This window comes from Cygnus olor, chromosome 1, assembly GCF_009769625.2.
Source record: "Cygnus olor isolate bCygOlo1 chromosome 1, bCygOlo1.pri.v2, whole genome shotgun sequence".
Taxonomy (NCBI): domain Eukaryota; kingdom Metazoa; phylum Chordata; class Aves; order Anseriformes; family Anatidae; genus Cygnus; species Cygnus olor.
Window position 1 is genome coordinate 152668177 of NC_049169.1, and position 24277 is coordinate 152692453.

Below are 24277 nucleotides of genomic sequence, written 5' to 3' on the forward strand. Positions count from 1 at the left end.
TTTTTATGAAAGACACTATATCATCTTCAGCATGCTATACAGAACATATTTAAAAGGATGTTGATTTATAGAGTGAATCTTAACGTATATGAAGTTTAAAAATAGTTTTAGTTTATAAACAGGAATTTTATTTGCAAGTGGCATGAAGATTATTAGTATAACATACTAAGGTTGGAAATACTGTAGTTCCTACACACTATTAGCTCATTCAGAACAAAACAACAACAGAAAAAAAAATCATATCTAGAAATAGTGACAGTCAGTAGTCAAACAATTTTGAATAGTAAAATGAGAAATAAATATTCAGGTAGTATATAACAAACGCATCTGACAAGCACAGGTCACTTGTAAGTGTTCACCTTTTATCGTTATTTTCACCAACTTTTTGTATACTTCTCAAAAAGTTAATCCAAACACCAGGAAGAACATTAAGTTCTCTTCTGGGAGCACCTTTTAAACAGATGCCCAAATACACAGCCAATTCAGAAGCTCGGAGTGCACACAACCTCCTGGAATCACCACATATTTCACATTTGAATAGTTATTCCTTCTTTCACATGGCAGTGATTTTATTTTATCATTACAGCATTAGCCTCACATTATAAACAAAGCAATACCAAAAGCCCTAAGCACTAGCACAGACAATTGTGCTGCAGGATTTTAATACTTTATAGTAAGAACACCTTGGCAAATTATCCTTCCTGGAGCATTAAGTAACAGCATGGCCCTTGGACATCCTTATTTACATGATTGATTCATATGTTTAAAGTTGCTGTTCTGATTTCCAACATGTTCTACGTGTCTAGATGAAATTATTCAAACTGAAGCATACATGTTTTATATGACCAAAAGCTTCCTTACGTAACGGACTAAAATTAAGACAGTTATTTTTAAGCATGAAGAGGAAAGTCCCACATCCACACACTTCTCACACAGAGACCAACAGTTCTACTAGCACCAAAAGTAGTCATAAAAGACATTTTACTATCATTGGTTTTTTTTAGATTTACTCTGAACAGTCTTGTGCACTTTTCCTCCACAATTTTCTTCCCCTTCTCAAGTGTTTTGTTACTTCAACTCTGCATTTCTTACACTTCCTTTCCCACATTCCCCTTTAATCTGGCAAATCCATTTCTCTTCATGTCCATTACTGCAAGTTGTTAGTGCCTTCTCAAGCTCACTGTCTGATCAGCCTTGCATGCACCCCAATATACAACACACACAGATATAACAAAACAACAGAATTGTAGCAGTCACTTTATCTGATACACTGCCAGAGCAGGAAGCAAATTTAAGACAAGAAAGAAACCTTCATTTCTCCCCATTAGCTCAAAACCTCCAGCTTTTCATGTTCCAATGACAGTAATTCTGTGGATCTTTCCATATTGACTTATTATAAATACAATTAAACCAGTCCACATATAATCCAGAGACAGAAATGCATTTCTTAGTGGATGTCACCTCTTTACCACAATTCCCATTTTTAAACACACTTCCTTTTACAATGCACTGTGGTTCATGAAGAATACTACAAATATCATAACATAAATACACTACAGAACTTACAGCATAACATGTAGAAATGTAAATACACTAACCAGCCATAATAGCAGGTAAACATTACAAAAGCCATCGTTTGAATCTCAATGAGAGCTGAATCTTTCAGCTTTCTGCCAGGTGGCACATAATTCACACCATAATTCTTTTCTCTGCAGAAGCTAACTTATCATAATGCAGTATTTCTAGACAGCCCAAAGAATCCAGTAACTTCCCTTCTTCAAGCATTACAAATTTCAAATATTTTTGTTTTCAAATTCAAGGATTGACTTAAATCACACAACCCTAGGTATTCAGAACTTGTCCCTAGCTTACCACAGCTAACATTTCAGGAGAGTAATTTTTCCCTTTGCTGTTTTAGTTTAGAAAAACAATGTCAACAAAACAAAGAAGCAAGTCTCAGGAGGTTTCAGAAGAAACACAATCCCTTCATAAATACTAGAATTGACCCTGCAATCTCAAGCATGAACGGATAACAGCAAAGGGTGGAAAAGCAGACAAACTGAAAAGTGCTAAATGATTTACGCTGTAAATTTTCATCATGTTGGGCTACCTGTGCCTCAAAAGATACATTTCAAGCAACTATAAGGACCTGTTACATTACAGAATACAAAAAAAAAAGTTATGACTTACTTGCATAAAGTGGTTTAATTTCTGTAGAAGTTTTGTATTTGAGATGTATTTCATAAGGACTACTTATACTGTAGTAATGACAGAAATATGAAAAGAGGTTTACTACATCCACTGACTCATCATTTTACACAGCCTCCATTTAATTCGAAAACTAAAGACTAAGTTTAGTCATCTGAATCCCTGCACAGGTTTTTTACACCTCTGGGATCCTTAACTCAAATCTGTAATGAACACCTAACCATCCCATTACAGGCTCCTCATCCTGTAATCTATTAAAAATATACTACGAATAATACTCTTAATTTAATAAGGAGTTCAAGAGTATTTATTAGGATGAATATTCTTAAACAGCGTAACTATTTTTAGGTAAAGGTTTTATCAACACACAGCTGAACAAAGACAACAGGACAATTTGAAATACCACAGTGACTTTAATGCACACAATTCTTCACGACCACACAGACCCAAGAATTAGCTCAAGTCCAACACTCCTAGTAATTCAGAAGCAAACTGCACAGAAATGGCCACTCGTTTCCCAGACTAGCTCAGGTACAGGAACCACCTTCACGGCAAGGCATCTGAACTACTAATCCTGCTAGATTTTTACACAGAAACAGCTTTGTGTTTCTTCACCGTGTTTCCAACAAATAGGCACCTAAAGAGAAGAGTCCATCAGGGGTGATTATCCAGCCATTTTTGTCCAGGGTTGGTTCCAAGCTCCGTTCCAGGCCACAGCAGCTCTCAGGGTGGTAAGTACAACATGGGGTAGTAACAGTGGCAGTAACTATTTTGGAGATCATTTCTGTACATTGTGTTTCGGTATTTCAGCTGGATTTACAAATCAGCTATTGTGCCTGCACTCAGGTTTTGGTATCATATCCTAAGAAATAAATAGTCCCAGAACCCAAAATACTGGATATAAACATGACAGAAATACCCAATATCCAGTTTGCAGGAGACAATTTAGAAGGACTGCACTGAACTCTGGTTCTGGTGAGGCTGCACCCCAAGTACTGTGTTCAATTTTGGGCCCCTCACTACAAGAAGGACATGGAGGTGCTCAAGAGAGTCCAGAGGAGGGCAACAAAGCTGATGAGGGGTCTGGAGAACAAGTCTTACGAGGAGCAGCTGAGGGAGCTGGGATTGTTCAGCCTGGAGAAGAGGAGGCTCAGGGGCGACCTTATCGCTCTCTACAGGCACCTTAAAGGAGGCTGCAGCGAGGTAGGGATTGGTCTATTCTCCCATGTGCCTGGTGACAGGACGAGGGGGAATGGGCTAAAGTTGTGCCAGGGGAGGTTTAGGTTGGATATTAGGAAGAACTTCTTGATGGAAAGGGTTGTTAGGCATTGGAATGGGCTGCCCAGGGAGGTGGTTGAGTCACCATCCCTGGAGGTCATTAAAAGACGTTTAGATGTAGTCCTTAGTGATATGGTTTAGTGGAGGACTTGTTAGTGTTAGGACAGAGGTTGGACTAGGTGATCTTGGAGGTCTCTTCCAACCTAGGCAATTCTATGATTCTGTGAACCACAGCTGGTAAGTACCCAGGTTACTGAAACTATGTTGGGACTCCTTTACCCTGGAGAGTGGCACCCACCTGACAGCAGCATGTTATCTTGCCCAGCCATAGTCTGAATCCAGTGAATTATCCTCCTAATGAAGCTTGTATCTCAAATAACCATTTAGAGAAATCCAAAACAAGCTTAGTAGCTAAAATACACCTAGTACTTCTAGAGATGTTGTTTAGTGCAGCAGGATCAAGGTAACCTTCTCCTGTGTCATATAGGTGCTGCAGATTGCCAGTTGAAATTTGTATTATATGTAAGTCACATATGCATGCCACCCACATTAAACAAAAAGGGTTTCTGGTATGTAAATAGAAAAAAAGAGCCCACATCTATGAACACCATGATGCTAACACAAAGCACTGAAAAAAATATTTCCAATACATATGCAATCTCTAAGGTAATGACAGACACCAGAATAATTCACAGATCCCTAGCATTTTTAATTATTCACTGACTCCAGAGTTTGTTACTTTCTTATGGATCTGATTCATGACATGACAAAAGTGCTCTCCCCCCTATTTTGCTTTATATTTATTCTCATCTATTAATTGCAAAAAGTAAAGGCTGATTGTCATGTGAGCCAGTGGAGGAACAAAGATATCTACATGTGTTTCCTAACAAAGTCCTTAATATCACCTGCACAGTTTTCACAGACGATTTTATACACTTCAGCAGTTTATCGTGTGACAGATGCCATTTACTTCAGTGTAAATGCCTAATTAACACATACACACACACACACTCCCCCCACTCCTCCATCTCTAAGGAGGGAGATGTCTGGGATTCCCTGGTGTCCCAGTTTTTCAGAGTAGGTCACCCTATTCATCCCTAGGTCTCAATACAAGTTGATATTCATACAGCAGAGACAGTTTTATTGAGTTAGAAGGTGCATTCTCCCCAGTTCTGTAGTTCCACAATTTATAGACAAGGAAACTGTTATATCTGCATATATGTAGTGTTAATCAAACCTAAGAAACATTTAAAAAAACAATGAAGGGAACACTTCTGTTTGGTGCACTAGATAAGATCTCAAGCATTGTTTAGACAAAGAAATCTAATCAAACAAGTCCTTCTTCTTTTATAGCTCTAATCAATATTATACATTGTAACAACATCGGTTGGTGTAAGTACATTCACTTAATTGACCCAAACTGCATAATACCACTCAGCAAGACGAACCACAATTAGCTCAATCCATAAAACAGGGCTAATGAGTAAATCCTTTGTAAGGGTAACTAAAAAAACAACAATCTCAAATCTTGCCAGCACCAGTGCCAAGAGAGAGAAAATAGAACAAAAAGCTTGTGGTACTGAACAGTCAACTTAAAAAAAATAATCTAACACTCAAAAAGAGTTCAAATTCACTGCTTTGCCAAAAATACACAACTTTCAGACCTAAGTGTTCTTAACAGCTTCACGCTAAAATACACACCAAGAATACAACAAATCTGTGCACATAGCAAGTGTGCAGTATTCATACAGTCCTTGAAGTGCTTTCTGAAAAGAAATACTGCCACACGATTATGGCATTTAACCCTAACATGAAATAATGGAAACATTTCTAAACTGCATGAAAAGCAGAACTGTGAAAGCCATAAATAGCATAAATATCACATATTTTCCACATTTATTTTAACTCAGCATTTCAAAAACCTAAACAAAAAATTATGCAAGTAAACAAGACAACCTATAGTCAGCATAAGTAGATTTTCCTGCAAGCTTATTTAAATACCTGCTTTGTTTCATTTTTTGTTTTTTTATTTTTTAATTGATGGCCCACAGATACAGCTATGTGACATTAAGATGAAGTCATTCTTCAGCAGACTTCAAGCATTTAGGTTAATGAGGAATATTTACTTAAGAGTCCCCTCCAAGACTACAATTACTCTCAAAACAGTCTATCCATTAGCATCTACAGGATCAGACCCTGGGCTAGCAGTCAGTAGCCAAGATACAAAACAGTAGTTAGCACTCAGTTTTCCAACCACTCCAAACTTGGAGGCAGCAATAGCTTCACTAAGTAGTGGCTTCAGAAATCCACAGATCTCAACTAAGATTAAAGTGGATGGATCCAGGTTGAACTCAACCGTCCTTTAAAAGAAGGGACACCAACCAGGCAAAAAATGTTGCATTTCTAGTTAAAGACTGAGAGCATGCACTTTTCAACACACAAAAAGATTCTCATCTGTTCATAGTCTCACTTATAAACATGAATTTTGTAACATTAGAAAAAACAAAAATAATCTTGAAATCTTGATGGGAAAGAAGGCTTCTCCATAAGAATTTTACTCCAAACGGTTCTGGTGTTTTACCCTCCAGAAAGAATTAAGACCAGGAACTAGTAATTTAGTGTGCCTTATATAACCTTAAGACCATAGAACTGAAGTTTAGCCAGACCTCAGTAGCTGAATGTAGTGGGAAGACAATATAATTAGGTTGATTAAAACAAGGTGGTTTTGTGGTTGTTTTTTCTCCAGACCTTGAAAATTGAAGATACGGTGTTTCTCTCTATAGTGTGTTCTGGAACTTTTCTAGGAAAGCTCATCCTTACAGACTTCTATTCAGAAGAATTCAATTTTCTGAAAACAAGTACACTTTTGCCCATCAAGTCTATCTGCATATAACCAACAAGCATAAATGAAAGACTGCTTAACTTCTTTTCAAGAAGCTTTCTTTTTGAGGAAATTATGCTTAACGCTCTAGAAGCCAACTGTGATAGACCAGCACATTTTTATTTTAAGTAGTCTAACAGTAATTAGTTGGCTTTTAAAATTTTAGCAAAATAAAGTAGTTGGTTCATATCACAGCTTCGACATGTTTTAGTCGACACCAACAAGGAACAACCAATTTTACTTTGGTAGAATAAATGAAAGAGTAGAAGTAAAAAGAGTTAAATCAATAGTTATCTGTTTACCTAATTACCTTTGGATGAACTGAAAGATTAATAGAGGAAGAGGAAGCAGGAGAAGGAAAAAATGTCCCATTCTTCAACTCCAACTCATTGCATCGATAGAAAAACTGCTCAGTCTTGAGGGAAAGGCATTCCCCTCGTCTCCTTCTAGTCATAGCTCCCTTTCATAGGGTGTTGTAATTACCAACTTTCTTCAGCCAAGTAAGGGTTAGAGGGAACACAGCTACTCAGAACCACCCTTACTCGTTTATGCAGTGCTGTGAATAAACTTGTCTGCAGACTAGCAACTGCACGCATACCTCTGAGAACTATTTCGACTATGGAGTATGTTACCAAAGGCAAGTCTGCAGGAGAAACAGAAGAATTTTACTTCAGAGCATAGATAAACTGTTTCGAAAGATGTTTTAGTAAACAGGTTTATTTAAAAAGAGTCTCCTCACATGTTACAAGAGTTGAGCAAATTACCTGACTTGAAGCAGTGCACTATGCTCACGTGCATGCTGGAGTTTTATCTTTGCAATATATGTGAGCTTTAAGTGTTTTAGACAAAGAATATAGTTTTCTGTGATATTATCAAAATAGGAGTGCACTATCGTATATTCAGTAGTCTCTCTGTGTTTCAGACATGTACAGCTCAGTCTTTTCCTAATGTAATCTCAGCTTTCTACGCACAGTAGCAAGCCTTAAGACAGATGTTTCTCTTGCTGTTTCTTCCTCCTGCCTCTCCCAAAAAAAAGCTCGCTACAGAATACATTTGATGCTGGTTTCTTTGTTTTCTAGATAGGTAAGGAATGTGGGAGATGGGAGAACTTAATAGTTAAGCAGGTCTGGAAAGGATCATGGGTAGCCAACACTTACAGAATTTCACATAGTAAAGATACAGCTCTTAATTGAGCTAGATATACCAGCAGACATATGGGATTTAGAAAAAATAGCTTAAGTTCAACCATAGTAAGCAACACATAGTATACTTCGGTAGCATGCTTCTATCCAGGATTTTCATCTTAGAGTTTTTTGGTTTAAAGTTGTCCTTCATTTGGATGAACACAGTACACAGACATTCAGATGAGGTTCCTGTCCAATCTCCAAATCTGCCTGCCTGCAGAGGACAGACTGCAGAAATTGCTTTCAGCATCTAACAATGGTAAACAGGTCAGGGATCCCCAAAACTAGTCCTAGGGTCAAGATAACAGCCAATAGAAACAGCAAGATGAATTCACAGCTACCTGGTATTTCAACTACCCAACTGTATTTAAAAGAAATGTGTCAGGGGAAAACTATGGACATCAGTACAGCTGAAGGCAACACGTTCTGGAACAGTATTTGGAGTAGTAACATAAATCATCAGAAACGCAAGATACAGACCCTACAGTAAATTAAATTCTTCACAAGATGGACTAAGTTCTGGCCCAAGATGAACCATATTAAGAAACTTCACTCGTGTGAAGTGAGGCTTATATTGAGACAAGTTGCCACCCAAAGGATGATTCCATCCCTAATTCCCCTCCACATTCAGCTCTAGAAGTTACAATGCTGCTGAGAGGTCAAAGACCTGAGCAGACCCAGTAGAAAAGTAATCTAAGGGGAAGGGATATAAACCTCTGGTCAGATCAGCAAGTTAAACCAGCTCGCAGCCACATGATCATTGGATCCAATACAACGAATGAGTAAGAGTGACCAGGAGAACACAACTGGTTCTTTCAGAAATATTTTGGATTCTGTGAAAATAAGACATAACATGAAACCAGATCTCAAGTGTCAAGTGATTGATAAAAGAAGATTCCCAAAATAAAAGGTTCTCTGCAATCACCCCCAACCTTAGGAATCATTAAAGGTTCTCTAAAACACAGAATGTTTTCTTCATCTCCATGCAATATTTTTATTTCTACATATAAAATAAGATCAGAAGTAGAGCTTTTCCCATTCAAAAATCCACCGGTATGACTATTCAAAATTATTTCTTACAAAAAATAGTTTCATCAGTTCTTCAATAAAATTAGAGACAGGAACATTACTTTTCTGACACTTAAAATTATTCTTCGCATTCTAGGGCAACTTTGAAGAGTTTAAAGTTTTGTTGTTTTTTTTGTTTGTTTTGTTTTTTTAAAAAGGACAAAAACCTATCCAGAGTTTTCTACCCTCAAAAGTCTTATTTTCAAAGAATACAAGGCAGCTTTGTGATTGCAAAATGCAGGTATCAAGATGAAGAGCGTGAAAGTTGTGTAATGGAGAAAAAGAACGAAGCATGCTTGCTTTACAAACTTACAGAACACAGTAGGCCAGAAATCCCATGAAACTTGCTTGTTATGTAGCTTTTCAGAATAGACTTACCTTTTTCTTTAATTAAAAAAAAAAGACTTTTAGAAAGAAATCAACGTTTCCAATGCCAAAGCATAATCATATTCATATGAACTGCTTGACAGACACTTGAACCCGTTATAACAGACATAGCAAGAAAGCACAGAGCAGCTTTTTGTTCTAAAACTGTCACCCACCACAAACTCATAGTCTTCGCCTCCATGAAAAAGCCTGTAACAGAGCCTGTCAGTGTTTGCAACCCTGTATTCAAAGAAAGCTTAAGGAAATTTTGCACGGTAATATGAAAGAGTGGTCACAGAAGACCCTCAAGTCAAGTACATAAAGCATTACACAGGGAAAATGCGTTCTGTAAAGGAGACTCAAATTAGACAGCAAACAGGTATTTACCATTGCTGATTAGACCACTGTACTAACCTCCCTTCCATCCTTCAGTAGAATTCACGTGTTTATATTCCAGAGTGCTGAACGTATTACCCATACGTTAAGGAGTCAGTAAAGAAGTGACTATCAGCACACTTGAAAATGAGGTTTGTTCTGGGCCCTGCCTATAGACAGCTAGCTGGCTTACCGAAACTGTAAGGACTATGGCACAACCTCACATAAGGGCAAGAACGGACAAAACCTGCACAGTTTAAGTAAGATTTTCACACAGGTAATGCCAGCACTGTACAAGCCACAGGTGCTGATGCCAGACTTCATAGGGTCTGACAATGACCAAGTGACAAAAGCCTTTTTCTGGATCCCTCAGTGTTCTGCTATAGCTACATCTCAAACTGCACAGATTTTTTTTTTTCGCATGACCCCACGAAGATTTTTAATTTGCTTTTTAGGTTATTGATTTGTTTCCCCGACATTCCCATTTCCCAGATGATTTCTTATAAATGCATACTTCGCCATTTGAAGGTAATTCAAATACGGCAGAATCTTAGTCTCTACTGTATCCCATTAATCTTACAACATTTCAGCACATTCAACAGATTTAGCCTAAAATCAGTGTACTGTATTGAGGAAATAGGTCTTGATACATAAAAGAACACAGTTCACAAGCCACTGTGAGGCTCACGCCCACCAAGGGTTTAAGCATTGTTCCTGTCCAAATAAATAAAACTACAGTAGAAGTGTCAGGTCTCCTACACCTGTTTCACACCCATCTGTAACAAGCTATCATTTCCAGGATTTTCTTTTTTGAGGCAAGAATTTAGGAAGCAGGAAGTAAAAATGTTATTGATCTTCACCTTTGAAAATAGTCTTTAAAAAAAAACAAACAGAAAATACAGGAAGTATCACTAATTCTATTACAGTATCACAAGTAGTCATGGCCCATATGCATATATTTTAATAAACATATGCTTAGATCTTGTATATATTACACTTGGTCAGTGTTAAATATACTTAGCATGGTTTAAAAAAAGGCTATTAAGTTAAACAGTCCACAAAACCAAAAGGAAAGAAGCAACCCATTTCTATATGGTGACAGCTGTTCCCACTTTTAAGAAAGATATCAACTTTTGCGTTCTTCACTTAGAAGAGAAATATTCACAAGTTTAACAGTTTAGCTCAGCCACATGTATAGTTTATTAGACATTGGAGTAAGTTTCTATATAAATAAATTCCTGTTTTTACAACACCTGGAATTAAGCAAGTCCTCCCAAGCTGCATGGAATCTACATAGCACAGTGACACACTCACACAACACTTCTGTCTAAATCCTCCTCCCTGTTAGCATTTCTTCCCCCTCCAACCTGCTAAATAAAGTCATATTTCCTGCTGACAGCAAATGATTGGTTTACCTTTAACTCCAGGGGGTTTAACTACCAGTCCTTTAAGAAGCTTTGACAGTTTAACCTGCTGAGCTCACAGCACCCAAGGGAGGGTCTTGCTTGCAGTTTTACTTCTGATGCTGCTGACCACTAATACTGACTCCACAGATAATGGATTTCAATAACAACCTCCTACAGGTTAACGCTTTGGGTACTGGCCATGATACTGCTTTAATTAAGTTAATACATGAAGGTCACAGTTTGGTAGAAAGTTTTATCAAATTTGGCTGTGCTTACAATAGCAGGAAAAGTGCACGTGCTCACCTAGCCAGCAGCTGTGGGATGAGTTTGCCTACAGACATAATCCAGTTGGTTTCTGGGTTTATGCAACGGTTTGATTTTTTTTTTTTTTAAAGTGAACTCAGTTTATTAGTTTCATTTCCTTAAAACATGATTTTTTCCCCTCCCAGCATAACCAATAATTCCATGATAGATACGAAACAGATGCCTCTAATCACACTGTGCAAAGGATGGGTCTACCTGGCATGTAAACATGCATTACATTTTAGGGGTTTAGGGTTTGTTTGTTTTGTTTTAAATTTGCAAGGTTTGTATCATCCTGATGGTGAAAAGCAATTAGCATTTATATTTTTTAAAGCTAAGTGTTAACATTGCGTTTTGGTAAGCTATTTTTTTTTTTAATTACATGAAAGATTCAACCAGATGTTTTTAAGATCTTAAGCAGGAAATAATTCATGTTCACTGAAAGCACGCATTTGATAAAAATACAAAAAGAGCAGATTAGAGAGGAACAATTAAACGAAGTGTTTAAATGCATTTTTCAGACCAAGCATTCTCTAATTTATTTTCAGCACAGAGCTTAAAAGCCCACATCCACTTAAAAATATGCAGAAAATGTTTTTCTTTTGTTAAAAAGATGGTATTTACTTTACCTGTAAAGACATCTATTTGTTGGATTTTATAATACACACACACCCGTGGTTAAAGTACACAATCTGACAGACCCTCTACGGAGTAATAATGAAGCAGCATGGGAGCCATTTAATATATTTCTTGATTAACTCATTGCCTGTCCAGTTCTCATACAGACATGTGCTCACATGTCATAATCGTCATAACTCCCATCATCCCTACAGTTAACACACAAGCTCCTTGATTAGTGCACAACTCCCAGACGAGCCATTGCTAATGCTAAATAATTCCCTTCGGCCTCCTGCGACTATACCGCAGGCTCTCCAATTAAATATAATGTCTCTGATGAGCCATATTAATACGGACAAATTCCTGCCAGGGATTCTAGCCCACTCATTTTCACCAAAGAAGAGGGAGAAAAAGAACTCAAGAAAATGAAATAAAGAGAAGAAAGCTGTGTACATAAAGCTAGCCTAAAGAGCAGCTTTACCATCAGGCTTTAATCACAAAACTTTGTCCACTGCCACGGGTACGTTATTCCTGGAGGTATCTGGAAGACTGGCATATTACTACTACAAGTGTACTGATAAATGGCAATGAGTAAATTAGCATTTTAATAATTGAAAAGCAAGCATGTGAAACAGTTTCAATCAGTTAATTAAAACTAGCAATAACTAATCATGTGATAAAGTTGACTACAGAAACCCTCAGACCACTTACTGCTGGCTATGCTTAATACAGGGAAAGAATTACACTCTGCTGGTCCTGTGCGTTAAGCATCACTTTTGTTGTTTTCTCTTTAAAGGTTAAAACCATTTCAGTAATGAGCCACGCATGGTATTTTCAAAACCTGCACCAAGAAACATGCGTGGTGTCAGGAACCTGTTCCAGCATCACCAGTTATATTACAAGGTCCATGTTCTAAGATAATTACATATGTCCAAACAATGCTAAAATACTTTAAGGACATAAAACAGTTGGCCACAGGTCAAAGATATGTAAACTAAGTTACGGTCATTTTCCCCTTTTAAAATAAGGGGGACATATCACTAGAAAACCCAACCTTTTCAATAGACGCTGAAATTCCTAAATACCATTTAACTCAAATTTGCCATCACTACCTAGAAATTCACTACCCAGATTTTATTGAAGTCGTAAAGATTATCTGGTCTTTAGACTGGAGAGTCTGATGTCCGCAACCCTAGAGCTGACCCTCTCGCTAGAAGCGGTATTAACAAAGGACATGTAAATAGACTGTTGCAGAGGTATCCTTCAGTAGTTTTAAATATTGCTTGCAACTGCACAAATAAATTGTCAAATATTCAAATAACCCCCATGAAATTTTGATAAGCTCTTCCCCAAGGTCCTTGCACCTTCATCCTTACACTAATGCACTTCATCTTCATTTACCTGATCATTAGTTTCCAGTTTGTTCAGCTGGAAACCAACGCACACTAATTACTTTGACATCACAAAGTCCTATCTGTCTTCACCACCTCCCCAGACAGCAGGGAGAAATTATCAAGGGTAGGCATGATAATATCCTGATAAATGATGATTCACATCACCTCACTGTCAATCATCCAGAAGTGCTCACACAAAATACCACTCAATCTCATTACTGAATCCTAGGGCTAAGAGTACAATACACATCAGGAGTCATATTTCAAACAGCAGGCCACCTGAGTAAGATGCAGCTCTGAGATTTTCATTAATTCCGTTGGCTTTTTGTTTGAACACTGTAAACGTCAAGTATTCATATATTTCACTGTATGCATACATGCCAGCAGAAAAGGACGAGCTTAAACTAAGACAGTTCATCTTGAGGGTTCAAGTGAGAAAAACATTCGGTTCTTCGGAGGGAAGAGAAGAACTGTTAAGTTTCATTACTTTTAGAAAATGATTAAACTTGTAAAGTTTCAAAGTTCATTTTAATTTAAGGATCTTTACTGCTGAAACAACATAAAAGCATTCAGAGCTCTGAAAGAACTAATGCTAGCTTTGAAACTCACTGACATAGGCAAAGTTTGCTTTTTCTATAGCAGAAAGTAGATATACGTTCCTGCTTAAATAGCCTAATCAGAAAAGACAACCCATTAAGAAGTAAAATAAAAACTTGGTAGGAGCTGCTTTCTCTGAAAAGATCACGGTCTTCCCTACTTTAACTTTGTATCATCATCCCTCCAGTTGTCTCAGTCCAATTAGACACAGACTTTATATAGACACAGACATAAGGCATGGGGCAGGGAGGAAAGGGTATACGACACCATCTCCAAGGTTTGTAACATGCCCCACTTCCTTGCCCAAAGTAGATCATCCCCCATCAGTAAATTTGCAGACTGACGCACCGTACACCAAACAACATAATGAACCATAGACTTGTGTGATTGTGACACCTGAATCACAGGTGGCAGAAGTGATAGCAAGAGGGAACTCCAGAACCACGTGTGGATGCGCCAGTTACTGCCAAGAGGAAGGAAAACAGTCAGAACTAAGAACCGAAAATTGAGTAGAGAAAGGTCTAGAAACAAAAAAAAAAAAAAAGAGAAATCAGGAAAATAAAGTACAAAAAATGCATGTTCAACCATTCCGTTGTATTCTTCTGGGTGCAGACATTTCAGCAATCAATGCCAGTCAGAGCCACAGAGTGCTCCTTCCAAGCACTGACGATAGTGGTCTACCCCAGGTGCCCTGGTACAGCCTCCAGCGACTGCCTGCCCACATGACTGCACCTAAAATTGGCAGGAGCCCTCACATACACTTTCTTGGACCTTCACTGACCCAGACTGTTTGAAATATGATCATCATAGACTTGCAATGAAACCTTCGTCTCACTTCATACCACACTCCTGTAGGGCTACACTGGACAGACAGCAACTTAGAGGCACTTGCTAGGATACTGTTAAAATAACATTTTTCAAGGAGAAATTGGGAGGATGTGTTCTAATACATGGAAATGCAAACACAGCAGAACTGCAAGAATCCACAAAAATAGTGAGTGAAGTAATTTTAGTGTGGCTGCACTACATACCTGACATGCACACCATTAGAAGCCTACCTTTCAAAGCAGCTGTGGATCACTACATTTGAAAGCAAAGAGCTCTTCACATGCTTCCTATCAAAATACTCACCCTAACCAAGGCTGTCTTCCAGCCTACATGCACACAGATTTCTCAATCCCAAGTCCGTGACAAAATCTTCTCACCTCTCTGGCACAATTGACATTAAGGTTGGGAAAATTAGCTGTGTCATGCCTAACGTTATAAATAAGTGATTCTATGCCAATTTTGCCCAGCAAGTTTAAACACGATGTCCTTGGGCAACAAAATTCAAAGACTTCATCCATCAAGAACAAAAAGGGCTGAAAATAAAATAGAACCTAACATCTCGAACACATCAAGTATGAGCAAAGCATTTTTTTCCCCCCTCTGAATGCAACCTCACTGCCTTTCTTCCTAGACTAGAGGATGGTTGCTAGAAGGGAACAAAATTAATAGTCCTGTTTTGGTTTACAGAAATAGAGCACTTAAGACAAAAAGGAAGTGAGAAACTCAGACCAGCAAAAGTTTTAGAAAACTTACTCAATGATTAACTTCCTACAGAAGTGTTAGTTTTCACTTTAACTTAAGAACTGAAACAGCCTTATTCATCCCAGACTTACTACAGCTATCATTTCTTAAAGAGCATGTGATCTGACTATTTGCACCTCAAGGCCACTGTTGACTTAACTGCTTGAAGTCATACAATTCAAATTTCTTTTGTGGAAAGAATATTGGCACAAAGAATACACAGGCATGCACACCTGCCTGCAGAAGTGAATTCAGAATGATGGTTAATGTGTTAACTTTACCCCCAGAAATCTACCGAGGGCAGAAAATTGCAATAGTGATTGTATCCTTTAGTTCAGCTGATGGAAATGTGACATTCTAGCAGCTCAAGACTTCCTTAAAAAGGCATATCTGAAGATCAAAAGTGTTGTTTAAATTTCCGTATGTTAGGACTATGCTGATTACTTTATAAGAACCTTTTAGCATAGCCATGGTGCTTTTTGAATGTCGCTACTCTAATATTTTTTTAAATGAACTTGCAGAACTAATTCATGCAAAGAATGCACTTTTTTTTTTGCTAACTCAATAATGAAAATTCTTTGCAGAAAGGACAAAAATTGGCACAGAATCAAGTTCTACTTTTGGGGAAAATGCTCAGTTGAATCCATTAAGACCATCTATAAAAACTACATCTTTCTGTTAAGCCATTGAAGTTAGCTTGCCGTACAATTATATTATTTCCTCTGAAGGAAAAAAAAGAAAAAATAGATAGGAAACTGCTGTCAACAAGCATCAGTATCACAGAGCTCACAGTCTACATGTTTATCTGTCAATCTTGAGCTCCACAGATATGGAACAAGAACACACAACAAAACTTGAGGCTCAATTTAACCTATGTTCCAGGCTGACTGCAAAAACTCTCCAGAGCATTCACCAAGTAGAAATTAAATATGGTTACAATAGAAGTGTAATTCATATCATAAGATGAAATGGAATTTACCATCCAAATTCAGGTAATTACCTTAAAAAAAATTACAGAGCAAAAAACCTCCCCCACATTGTACTCAAATTTTTATTTTTAGAGAAGTGATGTTTAAAGCTACAGACCCAGTATATACCTTTACATCAATTTAAAAGCTAGCATTGATAAAGATACACCATGATCATTAAAATGAGAGAAAATACAATAGCAAAATCCTTATTAATACTATAGTAATGTAAATTTAAAGACTTGGAATTCAGCACTTACCAAATAAATTCAGGGGTTGATGATTCTTTATCAAGTGTTAGACGGCACAAAAATGGCTTTTCAAACCAAAAGCACAATAGATGCTCCTGTGGTTTCTAAGGTTGTATAAAATGTTACTCTACTTAACAATGTAAACGAAGAACACAAGCTAATACCTAAAAAGTGCAAAGCTTCAATCAGTCTTAAAGTCATAACGTAAGCAAGAAAAGCAGTACTTTGCTGAAAGCATAAGAGAAGAAAGCAACAACAGTGGTCTCTCAGGTCACAGTAGCAAGCAGCGAGACTGCCCAAGCCCTGCTATTCTGCATGTGATTCTACTCTATTAAAGGGAAAATTCGGGACACTGGGACCTGGCCCTATCAGCCAACAGTGGCCAAAGGCCATTCCTTAACCACCTCCTCTTCCCTCCTACATACACGAGGTTTTCAGCCACTAAAAATGTGCAAGCAAGCAGTATTAAATTGGAAGCCCTTTGGGATCCTTTCCCATGGCATAAATGAGTGACCTAGGAAGACACACCGGGCAGTTTTCCAGCACCAAGCCTTTACTGCACCACACCGCAGACCTGCCATGCCAGGGCCTTAATGCTAGAGGAATGTCACAGTCCTTAAAACTTGTTATCACAGGTGGTTTGGGGGTTCTTGTTTTGTTTTTCAAAGCTGAAGGCTGGATTCCAATTAGCCTCTAACATGTTCAAAGTGCCAACTTCTCACCTCCACAGAGCACAACCATTAGCCAGGCAATATAACCGCATTTGTTGTCTTCTGGAAAAGCCTTTAAGAACAAAAAAGAAAAAGAAAGGATAGAAAAGAAAAAACAAAAAGAAGAAGAGGCACCCCCCAGCAGCCATCTCACACAGTATACTTGTTAGCTCTTCTCCACGATAAACTCCTCCTGAGTTACCAAATATTAAGCAAAAAAAAAAGTCCAAGAGAAATCAGGTTCAGCAAATGAGCTTTTGGGGAGCATTTCTAGGAAGCTGACAGTTCCAATACTGAACCAGTAGCAGCATTCAGAAAAGCAAAAGTTAAGAGCAACAGCCACACGTTTGAACAAAACCATTACTCATAACTGAGCAGAAGAGTTTTCAAATAGCTAAAACACCATATGTAAAAACTGGAACGTGTTAAGCACAAGCTCAGCAAAATTATGCAGGAAAGGGTCATAAGCAATAGCTATTATCTCAGTTTCTGGGCTTCCCCCGCAAGTTTTATACTCTTATTAAAATTAAGGGAAAGAACTGGAGGCTTATGTGTACTGTCATTATCATCTTTCTACATACTTAGACTCAAATCAGCATTTTAAGCTCTGTATATCCCAAGAAAAATCGTAACTGAAAAAACACTTCCCCAAACCTGAGACTGATGATTCAGCTATGGGTGACAGATAACTTTAAGAAATCACCCAGGTAGGCCATATTTCCATAAGCATTCAGATTATCTATGAAGAGGCATTTGTTTTCTTGGCAAATATGACATCATAAATGTTGAAAAAAGATGACTGCTTTCTTTCACTTTGTGTAGCTAAGGACTATCAGCTAAGTGCATGTGACACCAAAACAATTTATGAATCAACTACCTATTGAATGTTTTGCTTTTACTTGCATAAAATAATGGTTCTCACCCTGACCCTGTGCCATCAAAAAAAAACACACTGAACAGACAAGTAATTGAGGTTGGAAGGGATCTCTAGAGATTTGGTCCAATTCTTCCACTCACTTTTTAAGTTTGGCTAGGTTGACTATACCTCAAATTCAGCTACCAAGATACTACAGGGTACCAGTGCTAGTGAAGACAAGGTAAATGATATCCACTGCTCTTTCATCCATGGATCTGATTACATCAGTTATGACTACCAGATGAGCCAGGCATGATTTGCCCTGATGAATCCATGCTGACTGCTCTCAGCCATATTCTCATCCGTCACATGATAGGACATGTCTTCCAAAAACTCACACCACTCTGTTCTTTTTTCCTCCAGTAACTTTCCTGTAGTTCTCTGGACTTGGAGGTGGGTTCAACTATCTCTTCCCAGTCATCAGGAACCTCCCACAACACCGTGTCATTTCCAAAATAAAAGACAGCAGTCTCCCAAAGAAATCAGCTCATTCTCTCAACTCCACCGCATGTATCGCATCCCATCCAGGTCCACAGACTTTGTGTGATACCTACCTGATCTTTCCCAGCTACGAGCAAGACTACATTTCACTTGGTACTACAGCTAGGTTCAGGGACTTGGGAGGCCTTTACTTTCCCAGTAAAGACCAAAGCAAAGGTGGCACTGATTCTCCTGTTCTCTTCTATATCCTCTGTCATTATTAGGTACCATGCCCAATGAACCAACATTTTCTTCTTCCTTCCTTTTGCTACCAATACACAGAAATTTCTTGTTGCCCTTTCACACCATCCAGTATAGACACAGCTTCTGTGCTTGGAGGTTTTCCTTGAATATCAACCAGTTCTCCTGGGCTGCTTTGCTCTCCAAAAGAAGTCTCCCATGGGATCCTGCCAATCAAATCATTGCTCAAGCCAAAGCTGGTTCTCCTTAAGTCCAGGCTTATAGTTCTGCTATTTGCCTCACTTGTCTTGAGAACCTAACTTTTGCTTCTTCCGAAAGTCGTCATCAAGCTTCGTAGCCCTGATCAGCTCTTCCTTCTTCCGAAGATGTCCAGCACAGCGTTTCCTCTAGTTAACCCGTCAATCATCTATGTCAAGAAATCACCCACCACACATTCCAGAAGGCTCCTGGAAGTGTTTTCACTCCACATTTCCAGCAGTTATCAGGATGGTTAAAACCCCGCATTAGCATTAGGGTCTGAAATCGTGAGGCCTCCTTCAGTTTTCTTAAACAACTTTAATCTGCTTCCTATTCTTGATCATGTTTTTGGCAGACAACTACAACATGGCCTGTTGACAGAAGTTGCAGCCTTCCCCCTGTTGAGTCTCTGTCCTCCAGCTACTCCAGTACAGCCTCTTACAAAGCTCCCCAGGTTCTCTGCAAAAGAACCTGCCAGTGTTTGTCCTCTGCGATCCTGCAGTCAGCTCATCTCCTCCTTGCAGCTGCCTTCACCTGCAAGCCAGCACCTCAACCACAACATGCCTCCCACTTGTGAGGACCCCACTCCCCTGCCTGTAGGCCTAGCCTCAGGGAGCAGTGCCAGGCATTTGCTGCAGCCCAAGGCATGGATGACTGCATCCTTACTCCTTCCGCGTACTTCTAAATATTAATCTTGCCAGCAGTCACAAATTAATGATTAACACAAGTTCATTTGCTCAAAGCTGCTTTTCTTTTACACTTACAATAGGCCTTAATAAAGAAACAATAAAGCCATAGGACAACTTCTGCAGGGACTATCATAACCAGTTCCTAATACGTAACCAATAAAACAGGTATCCTTTAGGAAGGTAGTGATGATAACGCCTAAGAATGGACAAGCATCAATTTGAAGTTCTGTTAAAAGAAAGGAAACAAAAGTTCTAGGCTGCTCAGACTTCTAGCTGAACGTATACAGTTCCAGTTTAATACAAGGCCCCCCACCAAGGTCTGGCTGCAGCTTAGGAAAGCTCTCTTTTATTCACCAAACTAGCACCTTCACCATGCACACGTGCTCCCCTATAAGCACACATACACAAGAAACAGGATCCGTTACCCACAGACATTTATATATCCATATCAGTTATGAGACAAAGCATCCCATAAGAGGATAGAGACTGTGCTCTCTAAAAGTCTAGAAATAAAAGCTTTATTCAAGTTACCTTTGATATTCCACTAGCATTTTAAATCAGTGGAGGAAGTTAACTCCTAAAAGAAATGACAGTCTGAGATGCACCTGCATTGTTAAATAATTGAACATTTTATTTAAGTCAATACTGAGACATACAGATTTTCGTTCAGTAGCCCTTAGACATTCTCATAATCAGACCTTAATACAAGCTGTTTAACAACATCCTTCACAATCTCTACTATTCAACATCATAAAACACTGCAAATCAGTAGACCAAATGCCAACCACTCAGTTTCATATATCTGGAAAAGTAATACACCGTCTCAGAGTATCTTTTTTTTAAAGTAATTCTCAGGAGACAACCACTGCCAAGGTAGGTAAAGAATATCACTGCAAAACCCACAGTAAGGCAGGTCACCTGATCCTTAAGCAAGGGGCTGTAACACACTAAGATGAGAGGCTGTCAGAAGTGCCAACCAACGTGGGCTGGAAGATGACTCGGTCACACCTGTTCTTAATGCAACATCACAAACCAACTGCAACCGCTGGCCCCGTGCCGATATCCCACACGCTAACTGGGATCTTATCTGCATGCAATCCAACCCAGTTGCCTCAGCTTCCATTCACATTCCTCTCCTGCAGGGAGCCATTCCCAAACCGTTGCATTATTGTGGGACCCAAGCTCAACGTGTGTTCACTGCACTGATGGCTGTAATAAGGGGGCCACGGCTCTGTGCAATCTTATATTACAAAGAAAATGCAATGGGAAAGGGATACAAAATAAATCCATGATTTCATAACAGATCTTCTAGGATAAGCATTACTTGCAGACTGGGATTTCTATATTACAGTGGAAGAAAAAACAATCCTTAAAGATCAAAAAGGAAGAGTGCGTATCAACTTCAGTCAGGCAACTCAGATTATTCGCGTGGAAGAAAGGATGTGAAGAACCGTGCTGTCCTCCCTTCCCACTCCCTCCTTCCAAAGCACTATCATCCACTGCCCCCAGCGGGTACCATCAGTACCACACTGAAGCTGTTGTTGCTTCTCAGGTTCGATCTTAGCGCCTCAGGAAGCAGCGTATGGAATAAAATGGATGAGAACAAAACGATCAAAGGTCAATCTTAAAGACACGATTCCTGGAAAGTGATGTGCCATTACTACAGAGAGCAGACGTGGGAGATGACATGCTGTCACAAGCAAACTGTGCCACAACTTTGTCAAGAGCCAACATTACAGCAGGTTTCACTTCAACGACTGCCAACATCCTACCTTACAAGGCCTGTACTTTGCAAGTCAACAGGTGAGCCAGTATTAAACACTAGCTACTAAGAACCTGCAAGAATTCATGCAATACCATGCATTGAATTAATGTTTATGAACTCAGAGCACTGTCCGACTAGCACAGCAAGACAGAAACTAGAAAAAGGTACTGCATTTAAATAAAACACATCTCTATCAAATCCAAGTCACCACTAAGTACACCTACTATTTTACACCAGCTACTCACACAGACTACCTTTTCCCCCATATTAAATAGGACACATGAATGAGTGTGTGGTTTGGGGCTTTGTTTGTGTTTTTTAATTAAAACAATAACACACAAAAAAAAACAACTATAAGCTGTTTCAGAAAACTCCTTTCTGGAAGCAATTTCAAACACTAATTATTGACACTATGGTTGAGAAGAATTGCCGTATTGATTTCCAATGAAAATCTGAAAACAGGCTTCAAGGCTGACCATACTGACCTAAAAGACTAAGCTTTAGCCAGACACTACAAGACAAACACTGAGCTAAAGCTGATTTAGGTCTATGTTTAATTGCTTAGCACAGACCTATCCTCTCCAAGTTCAATTTTGAGAAGTTCACTCATTCTAAGAAAGAGAACTTAACAGATTTTGCCACACTCATTCCCAGTGACCACTTGTTGCAGATATAACCTTTAGATAATAATTCTACTCCTCCTCCAACCTCCCTCCCATACTAGAGGATTTCAAGGGACAGAGCAAAGTTTCTTTTAAAAGAAGCAATCATCACCATATCTGTTTGAAACAATTACCAAAGGATGTTAGTTGCTACTTACAGACAATTTAGCAGTAATAATAGTTAAGAGAAAGAACATCTCAAACTTTTACTTTTAAATTAGTGCTATCTTATTGCAAGCAAGCAAAAAAAAAGATTTTAAAAACAAGGAATAAAGTACAACCAAAAACCACAACACTCATTAAACAGTGATGTATTCATCTGTACCCATACCTGATCCCCCACCAACTGTACCGCCCCCACTCTCCCTGCTACACCTTCACTTTTTTTAAGGTCTCCAATCTTGAGCTTTTCCATCTTTCATATACTTCATATGGAATTTAGTTTCTATTTTGACATTCCTCCTTAGGAAAAAAAAATACCAGGATCACACCCATGGAACCAAAGCCTGTCAGCCACATATCCCACAACATCCTGCAGCTATTTGTTGAGGCGTACAGCTAACAATTAGATGTATTTGGCTTTAAACACAACCCTCCTTACAAGGATCTTCAAAGATGTCTCTGCTTCCCGATCCGGTTCTTCACATAATTCCACCACATATCCCAACATTAGGGTATACAGGGAAGAGGGAGAAGGGAAGGAAATGGATATCAAGGACACGCTTACCTTAAGACACTAAATCCATACTTCCTCTCAAAAGGATAATCTGGTAGTCTCCTTTCTCCTGGTCCCAACCCTGTGTCCTGACAGCATTAGCTGTAGCCCTCATGAAGTCCTGCAGCGAGTCACGAGTTTACTGATGCCCATTTCTTTCTTTTCCTCACACTCTTTTCAGACCGATAAGCAGCCTGGATCCAATTACCAAAAGGCTGCACATACAGCGGTGCCAACAGAAGTATAAGGTACACAGGGGACAGGAATGTAAGAATGGGAGAGAATTACTCTTTGTAGACACCGCAGTCTGAAAGCAGCTGCAAAAGCCATTCCCCACGCATTTGTGAACATTACTTAAAAATTCTGCCTCAGGTCCATCTTTGCCTGCGAGTCCTGATAGCATAGGGAAATTCAGCCCAAAGCCTGCTAACCAGTGCTTACACCCACACAGATAAGAAATGAGATAAGATTACCAAACAGCACTGCTCGTGAATACAGCCTGAAAAGAGATCATACCCGAATGCCCACAGCCACAGCAGACAGCAAATAGCACAGCTGGGACACACAAACCACAGGAGCAAGACAAGTGAATCTGCACGAAAAAAGGGTTGCTACTGAACACCTGGGTGAAGGATGAATTCAGGAAAGAGCCAGGACACTCAAAGAGCCTCAAAATAATGCACAAAAGATGCCGCCACCACTTCTGGAAAGAAAAGGATCAGGTAAATAGCCTATTGACTTTTGGGAGAAGTTCATTGTAGTAAGTGCAGTAGGTTCGAGCCGGTATGGCAGCAGGAGCCACTGAACCGGAGCTGCCAGTGCCAGTATTTCAAGAAGCATCTTGGAGCAATCCTCAGCATAGAGGAAGGAGCTGCCTCCTCTCTCCTCGCCGCCCAAGAAAAAAGCCAGAAGTCCTCAGAAGTGAGGAAGCCTAGCGACTTCAGCCCTGCTCAGCCTGTTTGCCAGGACTGCGAGGATGAGCACTGAGGTGCCTGTGCACCTCCCCACACAGGCCGCAGCCCTGCAGCCAGCACCAGTCAGTTTAACTGATGGCTGACCTAACTCCTCTTCCCTCCATAAACGGCTCCAGCATCCATCAGGCATTCCACTGAAATATTTTAGCATACCAAATCAGTAGAAAAAACATTAACTAACTTGACAAATAAGGTGTCTGGTGTGTTCAGAGCACTAGAACAGCTCAGCACAAGGTCAGGAAAGTGCCCAGAAGGGCACAACCATGCAAGCTAGCAATTACAGCAACTTCAGGCAAGTGCACATTAGCATTTAAGTCCAAATCATGCGTGCATTTAAGTTAATCTCTCGGCCACCCTCACTTAAAACACATTCTTCTTCACCACACAGGTGCCTCAAGGCACACGAGCTGGCTATCTCCCAGGCAAAGCTCAACCAAAAGACACAGCCCAGCAAGCACATCA

General features: G+C 39.2%; 1 protein-coding gene across 1 annotated transcript in view; it reads right to left on the minus strand.

Moving 5' to 3' along the window:
• The window catches only part of PCCA (propionyl-CoA carboxylase subunit alpha), a 284588-nt gene that overhangs the window by 241408 nt on the left and 18903 nt on the right, over positions 1 to 24277 (minus strand). The gene's annotated exons all lie outside the window — the stretch shown is intronic.